General features: G+C 38.8%; 1 protein-coding gene across 1 annotated transcript in view; it reads left to right on the top strand.

Annotated features, from left to right (window-relative positions):
* Nucleotides 1–14,631, top strand: part of LOC111934126 (uncharacterized) — a 113,820-nt gene that overhangs the window by 5,327 nt on the left and 93,862 nt on the right. The window lies entirely within an intron of this gene.

The raw sequence follows: 14,631 nt of genomic DNA, 5'->3' as shown, positions 1-14,631 counted from the left end.
TGCTAGTGCAGTGCTCAATGTACCATGGAAAATCACCCTCCTGGGTCAGGTGTGAGGAATATTAGCAAGATGGGGGTGGAGAGGGGAGCTGCATTGTTGTTGTTTATATTTTATCTGTTGTTTCTATGCCTAAAGTTCTTTAGCAAAAAACCTCAAAGCATCATTCACAAAGACTACATTAACATAAGGTATTTACAAACCGAAGGAACTCTTCTTCCAGAGTTGTTTTAGAAGTGTTATCAATGGTGATATGTAAATAAGGAAGCAACCAAAAGAACAAGAAGCCCAGTTTAATTGGAAGTATTACTAAAAAATAGGGATGGAGCACAGTTATTGAGAGGAAAAGGACAGAATGGGTAAAAAATAATGGTAGTTGTAAGCAGCTGCAGCAATATAAGCTAAAGAAAATGGCTTTTATTTTTTTCTTTTTTGTTTGGCTAGTTTATTGGTTTTATAATGAATTACACAGAAATACAAGAGAGAAAACAACAGCAAGGACCTGCAGTGAAATACTGTGGAGATTTATAATGTTGTGGAAATGCACAAGTGCTCAAATGCATTGTGCCATTTTGATTAGAGGTTTATGGCTATAACCTGGCTTATCTCCTCACATCTCACACCAATGAATTTAAGTCTGCAGAGGATAAAAATGACTGTGCATTTTGCTCAAGCACATTTGCAATCCATCTTGTAAAATAAAAAAAAAAAAAAGAAAAACCCCTCTCAGCTATGGGAATACTCAACAGTCTCGTTAATTTTCAGAAGTCTCCAGTGGGACATCATTTTCTTTTATCTTCTCACAAATGGCCTATAGAATCATATGCATCTTGTGCTAGTTTGGTATTGAATGTGCTATAGTTATATATTATTTAACAGTTTGGCCAAATTTTGGTTTCATGAACAATTTATCTTCTGCTGTGCATTTCTGCCCTTGTGATTAATGAAGGTTACCAGCCTATGATTGCAAAGTGCCCTAGGTTCTCTCTCCTACCTAATCCTCTTTAAGTGCATTTTGGTCTAATTTTTTCTATTCCTTCCTTTGAGCTAATAATTCTCCTCACAGGTGCTGAATAATGTCTTCATGCTGCATATTGCTCTGCTAGTGTCCATAGGGAAGCTACAAAGCTCACTGATGCTGTCATGCCCTGTATTTATTGTCAGGAATTCTGGTAATGTAAAGTGCCTGGGGTCAGAGGGGCTATGGCTTTTAGTTTATATTTACAGAGATTCTACAGCTTTTCTGATTTATTGACTTTTTTGATCAGTTTGACAAATGAAGATGTACTGACATACCATTCAAGACCACTGAAACCATACAAGAAATAATAATTTTTTCTGTCTCATCATGAACCTTTGCTAGTGTAGGGTGTTGTATAATAGCCTGTTATTCAGCTATTCCCCAGTTTTCACAGGAGAAAATAATTAGTGTTTTAAGACTAACCTCCTTAGGCTCTTTTTAATGGACTATGAAAAGTATATTTGCCTTACTTTCACAGCTCAGATATTTCAAAGGATTATTCAGAACAAAACAGCATCTACAGTGAGTATTTTATAACCTGTGAAGAATGATCCTGATGTGAGGCTTTTTGTTTTTCCAAGTGCAGATGTGGTTTTTAGCACTTTCTTGCTTGTGGTGTAGGTGGATTTTTCTCCCCCTTTGATAACAGTCCCCCTGTTACCTCTGTCCCAGTATGTTTGCAGCTGCATAGGGGATTTCCATGGGATTCTTGTGTAAGTTTCTACCAGAATGAAAATATCAAGCTGTGGCTAAACTGTAAAATTAGTTTGTAAGCCAATTCAGCTGGGGCTTATTGGCTAAATGGTACGAGAGAAATGTCCAGTTTGTATTTCTTTAGCTTCTGCATCTCACTTAAAATGAATGAAACCACACTGGTCTGTGTAGACTGAGAACTGTGCTTTAGCTTGGGAGCTTCCCAGGCCTCAGTGAGTCGAGCTCCCTTCTCTGCATGAATCAGAGATTCCTCTGGGTGCCTTGAGTTGTCTCTTGGAGGAGTCCTGGGGTGATGGGAATGGAAGGAGCCATTGCCTACATCACTGACCATGGGCAGTGCAACACTTTGCATGTTTTTGCTTTGCACTCCTTGTTTTTCTATCAACACATGCACATGACACACCCCCACACACTCATGTGTACATGTGGTGTGTGTCTGTTTCATGAGGCTGTAGGAAAATGACTCAGTTGTGGTTTAAAAGTAGGTGGAAATCCATGCATCCACAAAACATCTGTCAGGCAGGTGTGGGTGTTGCAGCCTTTTTGTAAGTAAATCATTACTCTCTCACTTTTTGAACAGCTTAATAACAAAAAAAATCCCATTCCACCGTGTGAGATGATGTTCAGAGCAGCACAGTTCTAATGGCTGATTTCAATAATAAAGACAACAGGGAACTGTGGAAGGTGGAGTGCAGGAAGCTGGGAAACACATTCCTTTCCCCAGAGGGTGTACTTAGCTTTGTGCCTTTGATCACTTGAGAAGTATCATTAGAGCACAAAATGCCAGGCACTAGGGAACATTATGGCAATTATAATGTGAGAGTTAAAGAAAAAAAAAAATCAAAATAAGTTTGAACTTATTTAGGAGTTTACTCCCATAAAGGTCTGATCACAGCTGAAATATAAAATGCTCTAATAGATAAAATATAGAAGCTCCAGTGGGACTATTCTTCAGATATTGTCTCCCAAGTTAGCTCTAGTACAGACCAGGTTATATTTGCAGGTTCAAGAAATCTAATCTGTGTACACACTTCACCATTACTTGCTGTTTGTACTGCAGTAGCACCTGCAAGCCCTTGTTCCTCAACTAGATCCTGTTGTGCTAAAGACTGTGGAAACACAGAAGGAAAAAAACACAGGCTATGGGACAAAAAAGGCTCAGAAAGCCTTTAGACCATGAGGCTGCAACATAGTAGCTAGCACTTGGAAAATCAAAGTATTTGTCTTAATATCTTGCAAATCATTGTACAAATATTGCTGTAGCTTATCACATACTGTTATGGAGTGGGTTTGTGTTTTGATTTCTTAGGTCTAGAGAACAGAATTTAAGTGACAGTGCTTATTCTGAAGGGTTTTTTCAGTAGTGCCTTGGCAGTACAAGACCAGGTTTTGCTTCACTGTGACCTCAAAGAAACTATGTTTTCAGACAGAGGAGCTGCTCTAGGCTGGGGCAGCAGGCCAGAGGAGTCAACATTCCTGCCGTGTCCCAGGACGTAAGCTGACAGAAAAGGCCATAGTCACTTTCTTTTCCTATGGTGAAACATGCCTATTCTAGCAACCAGGGGTCTGTATATTTGTAGGTGTGAATAGGAACAGGAGCTAGCGATTTTCACATAACTTCAAGCTTTACCTTCAGTGTTCTGAAAACATATTATATGGTGTTAAGTAAAAAGTCTAGGTCGCTAATAGAGCAAAATGCAAGACTAATATAAAACAAGACAACTGCAGGCTCAGAGGGGCCTTGTGCTTTACCTATGGGCTGTCTGGAGGAACCTGACACAAGCACCAGACTAATGCATCTCATGTCACCTGTGTTCTCCTTGTCTGTACTGCACAAAATCCAATAATAAGCATGGCTTTTAAATATGCCTTTTACTGCCTCGGCACAAGCTGCATCGATTGTGCTCACATGCAACATCCTTAACATAAAATACAGTAGAGATAAAATGAGAGAAATAACCCAATTTGCTTCTGCAGATGGTGAGTGGGGAGTGTTAAAGTTCCAGTTGGACACATATGGAACAAATCTTGTTGTAACACAGCAAAAGAAAGCATTTCAAAGAAACCATCTTATCATCATGAACAAAAACAGACAGCCCACACAGCTTTGGCATCTCAATTTTCTGCTCATTTTCTTTTGTTCGTATCAGATATGTTGCCTGTTTTCTGTAGTTCATAGATGTCTCACTGTGATAGGAGCTCAGAGAGCAGCAAGTACAGCCCATTTGCAGAAATTTTCAGAGTTAGAATTGTTTCTCCTTTTACTGGTGCTCTACCCTTTCCTTTCCGCAGCCACTCAAACATTGTAGAGTTAGTGGCATATACAGACACTTAATGCTTATCTTCTGGCTTACTCAGCTGACTAAGAAGACTTCCTGCTAGAGAAACAACATTTCATAGGGAATGGCTGGAATGTGTTTGAATACTGGTACTCCATTTGCCAGCACTAGTTCCACCTCTTTTTCTTGCCACTTCTAAATGGCAAATATATGCAGTTTGTTGGTGTATAAGAAATGTTAGAGATCATTAACCATGCAGATATCACATACATCAGCACCTGATAAAGAAGCAGGAGACTACTGTGTTTTTCCAAAACATGTCTCTCCCAACCTTTACTGTAATGATGAGTCACTTGATTCTCTTGGCATTGCTTCTGCCTTCTATGAATGGGATATTAGCTCTTTCTTTGCTTTTGGTGGTGGGAACCTCTGTGTGCCCTAGTGTCTCTTAGTTAATGTATTTGTTCCCATTACCCACAGCTTTTGGATTTTTGCCTTTTGTGCACAACCGGTCTGAGATCTGCAGCCTCACTTCACACTGAGCTCCTGTTTTGGTGTCTAACTTACCATATGTTCCAGTGGGGAATTAATTGTTTCTGTATCTTTTTGGGCCTGCTACTGAATGATTTGCCAGAGAGACACTGGGAAGTACAGTGAGCTATTTCTCCAAGCTCTTATCTCGTAACGAAGGACAGGATCACACTTCACCACTCACAGTATTATAATAAGTCTTAATTCATTAATGTTTTTGAAAGATCTTGTAAACCTCTTAGGAGCAGAGCTGTGAGAGTACAAAAAGCTATTTTATTCATGAACTTCTGAAACCTTTCGTACTTTGAATTTATTATAAAAAAACCTACAAGCGAGACAGAGAATGCAATAGAAGACAAAGTTGGACATTTGTAATCTCCAGATTTCAATGTAATTAGGGAAAGAAAAGAGTTACTGGGAACGTGGAGTCATTCATGTGACAGGGTAACATTGAAAACAGACTGATCAAAAATTGTAAGGATGCCACAGTACTGCCCTTACACAAATCCAGGTTTTTCTGTCTGTAGTATTTTCATGTTAATTCTTTTTCCCTTACCAGATTTTAGGCCCATGAGAGCGAAGGCCAAAGCAGTTTCAGGTAGTTTCCTTCAATCCAGAAAACATAACCTTTGCCATTAGCACCTTCTGTATTGGAATAATTGAAAGGAAAATGTATTGGAGCTCAGGACTGGTTGTTTTAGAGGACCAGAAGAGGGCAAAATAAAGATCATGGAAAAAGCCTGCAAAGCCAGAGGTTATAGGAAAACAGGAACCAATAGTAAACACATCCAACGTCTTTGGAAGCTGGAGAGGTCATAGTCCTAAGTCTTGGGAAACGTTCTTCAATCAGCATTTCCTACTTGAATATAGTTTGCTATAACTTGAACTTTGAAAAGAGTTTTTGTCTCAAAAGACCTCAAACTTCAGGATGCGTTCTGTAACACAAAAGGAAACTACAACTGGCCTGGGTATAGTGAGCTGGTGCCCTTCCTGAGCTGTGGCAGTCCACAAGTTTAAGAATTTTTCATTTAAAAAAATCCTAAATGCATTTGGTGGTAGTGATACCTTGATTTTTTTTAGAGACATTCTTTCTTTAAACCTAATGGGCTACTCTTCAGTGTATGAAACCATGTGAAGCAGGCTGCTACAGATTCTCATTTGGAGTACATCAGTACAGCCTGATTTCATGCTGGAATGGTCATTTGCAATAACTGAAGATAGGGACTTCACTGCACTGAGAAAATATTGTGGGATTAAATTCAACCCTGGAGTAGTATCTTTCAGCACTTTACATTTTGGAACTCATCAAAAGAGAGTGAACAATCATGAAGTGAAAAGCCAATTAAAAAAGTGTTTTTCAGATATGAATGTCCCTACCTCACACCCTGGCTTTGTCTCACTCCTAGCTAAGGAAAACACTGACTTCAAGATCACTTCAGCATATACAAACTCCAGAAAATAACACTGGATGATGGTTTCAGGCAGACTGGTACATTCTCCAATCTGCCAATTGTGCCTTGTCCTTTTCCAAGGTTGGTATCATTGAGAAGCATTTAGTTTCATTTATTAAAGGCTTTCAAATAGATCACTTTGCATTTCACTTTCAAAGTACTAGCACCTGCGTGGAGTGATCTTCATGTCCATACTTGCTTCTTGGCTTATGTCAGCAAAGTTGAACAGAATGTTTTCAGCATCATCAGAAAATGAAAAGTAATGACAATTTTCATTTGTTATACTTTGTAATTTTAACTTTGATGTCTACAGATCCCTGCATCACTCATCATAGAACAAAAATATCCTCCTGGTATCGTATGTGAGTAATGGCTGCTTTGACTAATAGCCATAATGGCAGAATGAATTTTCACTGTGAAATGAGGTGCCTGTGGTGGGAGCTCTGCCAACACACCAAATCGAGCGGGAGGGCTGAGTGCAGTGTAAACGGGTGTTCCATATGCTCGAGAGACTTTTGGAATCAGCCCAGCCTACATATGCTTCTGTTGGCAAGCTCTTGAATAGAAAGGAAGATATTGTCCTCACCCTACCTAACATACCTCCCACTCATTTGAAATGCTCATTTGCACATGGAGAGCATGCAAATCTGAGAATGATAATGGCACAATCCTGTCTTGCTACAGCTGGATAGGAGGAAAAAAAAAGTAAAAATAATTGAGTAAATTTTTAAGCAGAAAATGTATTGATGTAGAACATGGTAAAAAAGCATCTGAGATGTTCTCCTATCCACGATCTGTGGAGTAGCAGAATAAATTTTAGCACTGCATTAAGGTGCACAGACCTCACTAGCTAGTCCAGGGAACTGCAGTTGGCTGGAAGATGCTTTGATGAACAAAACACTTGGAACAATAACATCTTTCCGTGCTTTTCTGTGACTGCAGTGAAAAAGCTATAGTAGAAAATGGTCCAAGTTAAGGTGAGGAAGTGGATAAAAAACACAGAGGATTTTAAGCTACTGGAAGAGGAAATGGAAGAGGCAGAGTCCCTGGATAGAGGGATTTGCATAGATTAAGAAGCAGAGTGGTGGGTAGAGGAAGAGGTGATAAAGGAAGCTTATTAAGTAAACAGGTTTTCCACCAGGATGCCATAGTTTGCCATCTGTGTCATAAACCAGGTGTACCTGTTCCATCTTCCTTCCTTTTGAAGTTAAGTCTCACGGCTCCCAACATAATTTTTTTTCTTCCTTCTCTTTCTTCAGTATACCTGTCCCCATCTTTTTTGAGTTCTGTGAATGCCAGGCATGCATTCTGACCTCGCTCTGAAAGTCCCCACTTTCCCCTTCACATGGAAAAGGTAATTTTGTGAAATAGCTGTAGGGACAATGGTGGCCAGAACTTCAGTGAATAAAACTACTTTGACCAAGAAATTGATCATTTCTCCTCCTCCTCCTCTGCTGCCCTACTGCCTTGCTCATCATGTGCAGTGGATTGGCAGGAAGCTTTTCCAGTACCTGATTTGCAGCAGAAGCCTTTCTGCTTTTACAGGTGTGTTCTCTGAAGCTTTCTAATGCTGACCTCAAGACACAGAATGCATTTGTTTTTCCAGCTTCAGCAGTGGTGTTCCCTGCCACTGAAAACTTCCATTATATGTTCTTGCACCCTGCTTATTCTTCTGCCTTGTACCCATGACAAAACAGTTTCCCCTGCCTTCCATACAGGAGTGTAATTGTCATTTACTAAGAATTTGACAAAGCCCTGGGTTCTCTCTGGTAATCCTTCTCAAACCTTTAATTTATCCACCTCTTCTTTCCTACGTGTCTTTGTAACTGCTTGGTAGTTAAATAGCAGGAGTGGGACGAATACTACCACAAAGCCTATGCTGCAATTTCACATCCTTCAGTCTTTTGATGGTAATTCTGGGTGAATTTTAAAGAACCCCTCCATTTCTGTGGAAAGAACATCAAAATATGTAATTTACTAAAAATATAATAATCTGATGTCTTAATGGATATTTTGAGAAAATCTTTTAGTAGAAAATTTGATTAACATATGAGGAGAACTCCTACAGAGGGCAATTCCAATTATGAAAGGGCTTCAAACACTGCTGTTATTGCAGGTTTGGTGAAACTCGAATCTTTGATATATCTTCAAAACTCTGTAATATTTATAAAATAAGTGACAATGTAAGGCACAAAAAGATCAAGGGAGAGGTCTGTAAATCAGGTGAGTTTGCTTTAGATTTTGTTGATGTGGGGAACAAAGTGATCTTCCAGTCACCCTGTGAACCCTTGCAGATATAAATAGTTGTGCTGGAAGAGTGATTTAGAGTAATGCCATTAAATGTGTATGTGTTTATGCCACTGGGCCTTGTGCCAGAAGAGCTGCAGGAGGGTTGTGCATTGTGTAAACCACCTTCAATAACTTACATTTTCCTTTAACAACTGTAATGAAAGGACCACAGATGCATTTGAAACAACTCAAAAATAGTTGTTTAACTGTTTTCATGGAAAAAAATTGCTGTTCAGTTCTCTATGAAGACTTTTTTTTTTCCTTACAATCCATTGGATTGTAATAGAAATAATAAAAGTTGGTGCAACTAAAATGGCTTTGAGAAAGCAAAGAGCTACTTCTGTGAGTTTACTGCAACCAGCAGTGATTCTGGTTTTGAACCATTTCTAGTCTAATTGGTTTTGCTTTGTTTGAGGTTTTTTTTATATTATTCTTACCTCTGTAACATGGTGGGGGGAATCTTGGGTTCCTGAGACTGGCCTCCTGTTCATAGCTAGGAGTGTGTGTGTGTGTGTGTGTGTATATATATGTATATGCATCTATATGCATGCATTCAGGCACGTATACATAAAGTCCTCCTACTCCCCTTTGCCTCTTCCCTCTATACATTGCCCTTGTTTATCCTTTTCTTCAGAAACACAAAAGTGAAACCATTTTGAGCTTCGTAACTGTTCCATGCAAAAGCAGAAGGCTCTGGCCTGCTGCTCCTCCTCCTACCCACTGCCTGAGACTTCCCATTCTGGGAGTGAGACGTCCAAACATATGTCACACAACGCGGCACAAATACCATACGCAAACAGATTTTTCTGTGTGGGTGGCAAGTACAAAACCCAGCTTCTGGCAGCAAAACCCACTGCCTTAGTCCTCTGGAAAATGCTAAGGAAGAAAAATTGTACCAGGTCAGGGTAGCACCCAATAAAATGCAGCTCTGTCAGTTTTGCCTCCTGTGCAGGACTGAGGGGTTCTTGTTATCTTTGGGGGTTTTCAAACCTCTTGAACCATTAGCAAATCTCACAGGATCTGCAAAACCGGTTCCAATCCATGCTGTATTTTTCTTCCTTTTTCCCTGAACTTATAAACCCTTGTGGTTTCCAAGCACAATTCAATATAAAAGGAAAAGAAAACTAGCTAATGGGGGAGTTTTACTGAATTGGGATGGAAGGCAAAATTTAAAAAAAAAAATGAAAAAAAAAAAAGGTTGGCATGAGTTTATGGCCTATGTATACATGGGATTTATACTGACGAGCAGACTTATCCCTGCTGGCATCAATCCCAGAAACTACAGTGGCTGGCAGGTCTGCCCAGAAATGGATTGCACCAACAGTGTGAAATGCCTGTTCCCTCTTCTCCTGGGGAGAGCTCCAAACATGATAACTGCTGAGTAATGGGAGTTGGCCAAAGAAATTAAAAATTATGCCCTCTCAAGGGAGAGGATAGGAGATATTTACAGGAGAAGGTTCAAGCTGTCAAATCTTCTTCTTAATTTGAAAGTTTTCTTCACTCCTTCTTACCATCTTTCTACTCTCTGTATCAGCAGTTTTTATCCTATATGCTCATTGCTAATCTATTTTCATACTTTACATCTGTTTTTTTCCAGGTCCCTTCCAGGCACCCAAAGTCTCTTAACCCTGACAACAGCCCTGCTAGGAATTAGTTTTGTAGGCTATTACATCAGCAGGTTTAAAATAGATTAATGCTGTTAGGAATGGAAGACTTTTATCAAAAGAAATTTCAGAGGGTTTTTTTTTTTTTTTTCCTGCATGTCCAGAAGTATCATCTAGGTTTATAGCTTCAAGCTGCATGTGAATTTCTCAGGGTGTCATGTTAAAAAACCAAGAAAAATCTCACTACTGTACTAAGCACTCTACAGGCTGCTTTTTTTTTTTTTTAATTCTCTTTTTAGTTAAATTAGGAGAAAATTCTTCTTAGAGGTAAAAAAATCTGAACAATTATTATTTTAGTAATAATGATAAAGTTTGAATAAAGTTGTGCCTTCAATAAATAGTGTCAGTATTCATACTAAGAGGCAGTATCAGGCAGCCACCTCCAGTACCACAGGGCTGGGTTTGCTCAGGTGAAATGCAGGGATCTTGTGCTGCTTCTCTGTGACTTTGGAATCACCAGATGTACAGGCTCGGTGCTGTCACCCTGCACCATAGCTTGGCTCTCCCTTCAGCTGCTCCCTGAAACTCAGCAACACCTGTCTGAAAGGTCTGGTGCTCTGGCAAGGAGGCAGCGCTGGCATCCTTCCCCTTCGCACCTGGGTAGGAGATTGCTCAGGCTCTAATTTTGTCACCATCTTTCTGTAAAAGTGAGGTGACTACACCAGCTGCTTATCAGAGGTGAATTTTGCAGCTGCTCCTCGTCTACATGAGCTGAGGATCAAGCTGCTTAGGTGTGTGATGATGAGTCTTGAAGATTCTAGCAAAGGAGGAGAAAGCTCAGTTGTAGGCTCTAACATTTTTCTTTCTGCTTCCCACATGTTCTTCCCACCACCACAGGTGTCACATTTCAAGTAATTTTTCAATAAATGACATGTTGTTCTTTCTTCTGTTTAGACTGAAGAAAAATAGTGTGAGGTCTCTTGTTTTTGCCAGCTTTCCAGTACTCAGTGATATTTCTAAAGTTCAGCAGATAACAAGAAGGTAGAATTAATTCTTCCAGGACTTGGACAGCTTGGAAATCTTTTACTGCCCTCTGTCAAGCTTGGCATTGTGTGTTCTGTCTTTCCTGCTGCCTTCTGTTTCAGACCTACCACAGCTGCCCCTGCAACCATGTGAAGCAACTAAGAGTTGAAGAGGTGACAGTCATCTTTATTTACACGTTTCAAACCAGAGCACAGATGATGTTTCTTTTTAGGTTATTAAAAGATCTCAGGATAAGAGTTGGACATGAAGAGTAATTCAGTCTCATTTCAAATGCATAAAGGGACCTTGCTAATCAAGGGGTGGTCCATGGATTGAAATTTGTTACATAGGGAAAAAAACCAGCCCAACCCATTAACACTATCAAAGCTGAGCTCCAGGTTCCATTCCTTTCACAAGGCTGGTACTCGCAGGCCTTTGAGTGGCATCATGATTGAATCATAAATACATGGTCTACTCCTGTGTACTTGGAAATTTTCAGGGTTTTGTTTATTCTCACCTGTCTGCTCTTTTGGTACTTGTTGAACTTGCCTGTTGCTACAAGAAAATAAATTATTTATCTGTGAGCTTTGTATATATGCTGTAGTGAAAAGAATCTACATGCAGAAACTCTCTGAGAACAAATATTTTCTGACGAGGTAGAGCATTTGTATCAGTCAGCTGGGCCATTATTGATCCCATTTTAGGTGATAAAGGAGCCCTTTAACCATGGTGAGAAATGCCTGCTTCCTTGTATTAATTTTACTCAAAAGCTTTTACAGTAAGGAGTGAGTAAAAGGAATTGGAGAACTCTGTTATTCCTCTGTTATTTTTATCCTATTTTTTTAATGCATATATCATTGTAAGTTTTGATAATTTTTAATTTCCAAACTGGTCTGCATTTTATATTTATTTTTACCTTTTTACTTATTTTCTTAAATGATGTGCATATGATAACTGCCTTAGTCACTTGTGTGTTCTTTTGCCTGAACCAAATGATTCTGGCTTTTCAAATTTCTAACATGATTGAAAATTCAATTTGATTCCAAGGACCTCTGTTCCTGAAGTGCTTTTTAAATTTTTCAATTTGGTGAATTTTTAAGCAAGCAAAATTATTCAACTCAAGTGAAGAACAATCAGTCAATTTATCTGTTTAATAATTTCTCATTTGAGAGATTATTCCTGGCTGTATGAAAACAAATTGCAAGATCCACAAAACTGCATTCCTCTGATATTAGGGTAAGTTCTCCAAAAGCAATGATTAGATGATAATTTTCTTGGAACTAGCTTTTTCTTCTTTAGTAATGCTGTCAGGAGTTATCTGGAGGAACTTGGTGTGCTAGCTGGATGTTCCAAAGCTGCCATTTCACTTAGAGCTGTGAAAATACTGCAGGGAAGAGCTTTCTCCTTCTATTAGATTTCCATCAACTTTTCAGATGCTCTTATGCCCTTTTTGCTTATGTTTTATAAAAAAAATCATATTTTTCTAGCTTTTCCTCTCCCTAGTTCCAAAGTTGTTCCATCACAGACCATGATGGAATGAGGTCCATGTCATGTCTGCTGATAGTCATGAATGAGTGATTTAGGTCACTCAATCACTGTCCAAGGTATTAGTAAAAGTGTTTTTAACTGGAATTTGTAAAAGTGTGACTAAGTTGGATGACAAGGTTCACTCTTTTCTTTGCTTCTCTATTGCTTCAAAGGATTCCTAATCCAAACTCAGAGAAATCTGTGGTCAGATTTTTGCACATTACCTGACTAGTAATTACCTGGCTAATGAGTCAGACACACTTTTCCAGCAGATCTTACCGATTTTCAGCTACGTTTGCTTTTCAATAACACTTTTTTCATTTTTCCTTCTCTCTTGTTTTTCTGTACTTGTCTCTGCATCTGTGTTGTTTCAACTGCTGCCCTCTTTTGCTTTCAGAAAAGTTTTGTTGTTTTTCTCGCCCGGAAGCGTTATTTATCCCTTTGTGTACCTGAAAGAAAACAATTTGTGAATCTATTCTTATTCAAATCTAAAAGCAAGTTATATGAATGTGTACAATGTTTGAAAACTTCTGAAATTTAGAAACCAATTAGCATAGTTTGAATAGTCTACACATTTGAAAAAAAGGGCAGATTTGGTGCCTTCTCTTGCTTTCTTGAATTTAGTGGTAGATTTATGATTGATCTAGAGGAGCATAAGCAAGAATTTTAATGCAGTAAGATGGAATATGAAACAGAGGACAGGACTGACACGAATTTATTGCTCAGCCTAATTTTCCAGTGGGAAAATATCTCAGACAAGCTTTCATAATTCTAAAATGACTATGATTATTGTTGTTAAGAAAATTTTTATGTTTTGTTTTTAGTTGTTGTTTTGTTGTTGTTTTGGGTTTTGCAGAATTTAATTTTTGGTTTTGTTTTGTCCCTTTTTTTTTTTTTTTTTTTTTTTTTTTTTTAGATTAAGATCCCTGTGATTAAACCTGGTCTATCAGCTCATTATTGCATCTCCTGGCACCACTGAGCAAATGGGCTGACACAGCACAGCTCCCTGCTGACCTCCCAGCAACGGCTGATTGACTTTGCAAGGATTTTTCATTTCAGAAACATTTGCAATTTCCTGAAATGACTCCAAAGAATCACATCATTTTATTTCATATTCGTGTTTGCTTGCATCAGTTATTTTGGGGGTAGGAAAGGAGGGGATGAAATTGTTTTATATAAATAAGTTGAATGTATTTCATAGCAAGCAATGTTCTGACCCTGGCACTATTGCCTTTCTACCCTTCTATATTGAAATTCATTGTGCTTGGATATCTCTGGTTTCCCAGAATCCCACTGTTTCATTTGTTTTGCTATGCAGAAGTATCATTATAGCTCACTTTATGCCTTTTGTTAAGAATTAGCACTCCTGAGAATCAAAAATGAAGATGTGAATGTTCACACAATTAAATAATTGCAGGTATTAACAATGAGTTGTCCACCCACAGGCTCAGCAGGTGCTGGAGCAATCGGCTGGGAAATGGAGTATTTCTGGTATGCAACCTGCAGATTCTTTGGTTGCTTATTTTCATTAGAATCTTGTTCACAAAAGAAATACAGTAAAAGGACTTTGAGCCCAGCTGGTTGAAATCTGTGAAAGACCTTAGAATTTCCCAAATCATGACTAATTTGATGTACATTCTTCCTCTTTTTCAGGGAAAAAAGTTGTACAGAGCCATGAAAAACACTTTATAATCTGCAGTGGGCTTGGGCACAGAAGTGTCCAGTTCATGTCATAGCTGTTTCTTCCTAAGTGACAGCTTCCAGAGGGAGATCTGAAGCACATGGAAATGCATGTGTGTGGGTTTTTTTTTACAGGGAAAGCTCTGTTCAACTCCTGCTCTCTCTATTGATTCCAATTATTTTCCAAGTTGTGGTTCTGTCCCATGTTATAGCTGTAATCTCAAAACCTGGTCAGTTTGATTAAGGCACACTGAAAGAAAACCCATCATCAGTGGTTTAGGGGGTATGAGACTGAAATAGAAGCTGGTTGCTTCTTCTGCCTCAGATAGTGATCTCTGTTCTCCCTTTTATGTTTGTGCCACAAACAGAATCCTGGGAAAATTTAATGAGTTTACATACATCAGATGAAAAATAACATGCAAAAACATGATTAGGAAAGGAATTTTTGTCATCTCCCTTATGGCTAAAAATTGAGACATCTTTGGACATGTTTTTTCCAGTTCATCACTACAGGC

This window comes from Cyanistes caeruleus, chromosome 13 (genome assembly GCF_971803275.1).
Source record: "Cyanistes caeruleus chromosome 13, bCyaCae1.hap1.1, whole genome shotgun sequence".
Taxonomy (NCBI): Eukaryota; Metazoa; Chordata; class Aves; order Passeriformes; family Paridae; genus Cyanistes; species Cyanistes caeruleus.
The sequence above is the reverse complement of the archived record's forward strand: the minus strand, read 5'-3'. Positions and strand labels throughout refer to the sequence as shown.